Source organism: Ailuropoda melanoleuca, chromosome 6, assembly GCF_002007445.2.
Source record: "Ailuropoda melanoleuca isolate Jingjing chromosome 6, ASM200744v2, whole genome shotgun sequence".
Lineage (NCBI taxonomy): Eukaryota > Metazoa > Chordata > Mammalia > Carnivora > Ursidae > Ailuropoda > Ailuropoda melanoleuca.
In genome coordinates, this window is record NC_048223.1 from 56,567,295 (window position 1) to 56,571,778 (window position 4,484).

The 4,484-nt window shown below is 40.3% G+C and overlaps 1 long non-coding RNA gene across 1 annotated transcript in view; it reads left to right on the top strand.

The window, feature by feature from the left end:
• LOC109488748 overlaps positions 1 to 4,484 on the top strand; it is a 10,024-nt gene that overhangs the window by 1,181 nt on the left and 4,359 nt on the right. The window contains exons 2-3 of the long non-coding RNA XR_004626106.1: positions 3,293 to 3,413; positions 3,539 to 3,585. This is a non-coding gene — a long non-coding RNA (uncharacterized LOC109488748). The remainder of the gene's footprint in view (positions 1 to 3,292; positions 3,414 to 3,538; positions 3,586 to 4,484) is intronic.

Below are 4,484 nucleotides of genomic sequence, written 5' to 3' on the forward strand. Positions count from 1 at the left end.
TATTATGTTAGTCACCATACAGTACATCCCTGGTTTTTGATGTAAAGTTCGATGATTCATTAGTTGCGTATAACACCCAGTGCACCATGCAATACGTGCCCTCCTTACTACCCATCACCAGCCTATCCCATTCCCCCACCCCCCTCCCCTCTGAATCCATTTCTGTGAATATTTCTCTTATAGGAAACAATGTAAATATTTATTTTATAGGTATTTAACAAAAAATGCTACTCAATCACAGAGATCACTTGGTATGATCAATGATGTACTCCATTACCTTTCATCAATACAGTGTTAACTAATTTTTTAACATTTGCTTCTTATATTGTAAAAATGGAAAAGATGTCCTATAAAAATTTACATAAAATCATCCCATAAGATTTTTAGGATTTCATAATTTTAAAAAATTGGTGATTTTTATATTTTGTGTAGTCCTTAAACATCTAAACCATTCTACTAGCTGGTTTACTCCTCTGGGTAGTAATGTTCATGTGTGTCCTGATGATTTATATGTACAATTTTTAAAAACACATTAGAGTAGCTTTAGAGTCATTGTCTAGTTATTTCAGTTATTTAAAATCATTGGATTAAAACAGTCTAAAGAATATTCACCCCAGTTTACTGGAATATATCTGTACACCCCTGTTCTCTGTTTTGTTGTTCTGTCTTTATTGGAAAGGAAGGTGATCCTTATAGATCAAATAATAGATTTTTAAATAATTTAGCAGTTTAAGGTAAGCTGCTTTCCCTACTCCTATTTTGTTGTCATTGTCACTGTTCTTTACGCATGGCTTCTTTTGGTTTAGGTTTCTGCTCAAATGTCACCTCATCAGAGAAGCCCGCTGTCACCTGCCTGTAGAAAATAGCAATGACTCTCTCTCTGAGTGTTGGCACTGCTGCCTGCTCTCAGCACTGAGAACTCTCAGAGTGCAGGACGGGTTCTTTAGTGTATCTGTTTGTGTCTGTCTGCTCCAGCTGGGTTGTCAGCCACCTGAGGGCACAGGCTTTGTCTTTCCGGTTCACTGCCTTATCCCTAGTGCCTAGAACAGTGCCTGACATGGTACTTGCTCAGTAAGTGTTTGCTGAATGAAGTTGTTGGTCCAGAAATAACCTAAATAGTATGACAGATTTTTACTTTTCTATTTTCCCTTAAAACATGTTCATTAATAAATTTAAAATATTGTTTAAAACAGTAGTTTCTAAACCTGGCTGAGTATCAAAATTACTTGGGAGCTTTATAAACTATAGATTCTCCTCATCTGAGTAAATTCGATTTTAATAATGCATTACTAGCAATCGGGGATAAAGTTGGTGATGGAGGATTGTAGGCTCAATCCTGAGCCTACAGCAATATTCTTTATGGGTATCTGTAAACAAAAAGCCTGCATGCTAAGTTGGTCTGTGCTATGTTGGAAGAGAGATTTGGGTTAGGAGGTGTGGAGGACTGGCTCGCATTCTAGAACATGCAGTGTAGCCTCCTAACACTAATATTCAATTAAGACAGTGAAAAGGAAATTCAGTTGGGGAAAAAAGGTATACTTGAAGAAAAAACGGTTGAAATTGATGAATCCCCAGAATTAGGTATTTTGATTCAATGAAAATTATTTGAATCCTTAGGTAGCAGTTAGAATAGAACAACTTTAGAAGGGCTTTCTAAAGGGAGGAAGAAGAGAAAGCTTTTGGGGAGGAGGATGTATTAGGGGTCCAAAGAGCATTATCCAAATAAATGCTACAGTCGTGCAAATGGAAAGAATTTGTAGTTTATGAGCAAATTAATTAAGATCATGTGACAGGTGGCCCCAGGGAAAGGATGGGGTTACCAGCACTGGTGTGTTTGCAGGGGGGGCTCAACCTGTGTATGCACCCCCGCCCCCCTGCTTCCTCATCTTGATGCCATGAAGCTCTTGTCGGTGTAGGTCAGGTGTTGACAAACATTTTCTTCTGTAAATGGACAGATAGTAAATATTTTAGGCTTTGAGTATTGTTGGCTGACAGGAAAATATACTATTAGTAATGAAAAAAAGAGGGACCATATTTTAGTGACCATATTTGGCCACTGTTTTAAGTCAGGTGCCTGCATACTACTGGTTTAAACTATTTGCCTTTCCTATCCAGAATTTAAGCCTTAATAATTAAGACCATTTTTATTATCTTTTGTATCCCTCAGAGATCTCTATTAAAATGTCCAAATAGTGGGGATCTGGTAAACACTCGTTTGGATTTCAGCACAGAAAATGGTCATTTATGGGTGCCTTGGTGCCTCATTCCGTTAAGCCTCCAACTCTTGGTTTCCGCTCAGGTGGTGATCTCACCGTATGGGTCTCTGAGCTCAGCGGGGAGTCTACTTCAGATTCTTTCTCCCTCTCCCTCCCCCTTTGGCCCTCCCTGCTTGTGTTTGCTTTCTCTCTCTAAAATAAAGTCTTAAAAGGAAATGGTTATTTAATTCTAAATGTCTTAGCAAGTTGCTGAAGGTGTGCCTGCTATATATTGGCTTGAGAGGGGAAAAAGCACTTCTGTATGTTAACAGTGATAAAAATAAACCGTAGGGGCGCCTGGGTGGCTCAGTCGTTAAGCGTCTGCCTTCAGCTCACGCGTGATCCTGGCATTCTGGGATCGAGCCCCACATCGGGCTCCTCTGCTGGGAGCCTGCTTCTTCCTCTCCCACTCCCCCTGCTTGTCTCTCTCTCACTGGCTGTCTCTGTGTCAAATAAATAAATAAAATCTTTTAAAAAAATAAACCATAATGTGTTTTTTTTTTTAATTAGAGCATTGTGTAACTCTGTGATCAAATCTGAATCACGAAGTTATTGAGCCATTCATTTCTTAAGTCCAAAGTAGAGAATAGAAGAAAAATCTCTCTTTTTAGTACAGTATACGCTAAAAAAAATGTGTCTAAGCATGTGTTTAGGTAGGTGTCTGCATAGGGAAGAAAGCAAACCCAACGCTAGAACAGGTTATGATTCTGTTAGGTTTTTTCAATCCTGGGTGGTTAAAATTTAAGAATGATGAATGCCCCTAAGTAGGGGAGGGGTGTTGTGGACTTGAGAGCGCTGAGCATCCAAAGGAAAGGGAGTCGTGGTTTTTTCCTGTCTGACAAGCATGAGTTATCCCAGGTCAAGCACAGTCCCCAGTGTGCTAACCGCTCTACCCTTTAAGTTGGAGATTACTTTCAAGTAATCTTTTCAAAGTGCAGCCTTTCTCTGATCTTTTGGTAGTTATGTTTGCATTAAAATGTTCCATTTCAGACAACTGGTGGCGTGCGGGTGGTTTTTATGAATTGTTTCTTGTTCAGATGAGCGATCGCCGGCGGCTCAGTACGTAGACCTGCTGCTGAACCCGGAGCGCTACACTGGCTACAAAGGGTCTTCCGCGTGGAGAGTGTGGAACAGCATCTACGAGGAGAACTGTTTCAAGTAACTGGCGGGGTCGGGGAGGAGGAGGAATGGCCAAGGGGAGGATGGAGGGAGGGGAGTAGGGTTCTGTTGGGGGGAAAAGTGACAAACCATTTTATGTTTGAGTTTCGCACTTGCTCTTTCAGGCCTCGATCTGTTTATCGTCCTTTAAATCCTCTGGCACCTAGCCGAGGTGGGTTTTTCATACATTTTCATGCTTTTAGAGATTATTTACAAAATGTCTTTGTAACTAAACTAAATCTGAGTGAATTTGCAACTATTTTATATTTTCTTTAATTTGAATGATCTAAAAGTATAAGGTTGGTTCATAGTTGTTTCAAGTGTTCTGCGTGTTTTATATAATTACCGGCATTGATTGAGTGCCTGCTATGTGCCAGGCCCTAAATAAAACAGGAGTTCTATGGAAAATAAATGAAAATATATGAGTAATCCATAGATGGCAGAGGTTACCTGGGGAATTCTTAAACATCTGGATGCCCAGGCCCTATCCCATACTAATTAAGTCAGAATCTGTGGGATTAGACCCAAGTGTTGCCATTTTTTTTTTAACTATCCAGATGATTCCAGTATGCAGGCACGTTTGAGAACCACTGGCTCACAACAGGCTTCTCAAAGTTGAGTGTGCATACAGATTACCTTGGAGCCTTGTGGAAATACAGGTTCTGATTCTGTGGGTCTTGGATGAGCCCCAGGATTCTCATGCGCTCCCAGGCGATGTCCAGCGTGCTGGCTGATCCACGACCACGTTTGAGTGCTAAGGATGCAGCCTTGCTGAAGACAGGTTGCCCGCAGCGCTGCGGTAAACGTGTCTTGTCCAGCAAGGTCACCGCTTGCCACGTTGGGCTGTTGAGCACATGAGATACGGCTGGTGCAGAACCAAACTTTACTGAATTTGTTTAAATTTAAGAACTGAAGCAGTGTAATATATTTCTGTCATTAAACAGAACTTTATTGTTTTTGATAGGACTGTTTTTACTCTGGCCTCACACAGTGTATCGTTGTTGCATTGTACCACATGTATACTTTTCACTTTTTATTTTTTTTCATTTTATTTTTTTTAAAGATTTTATT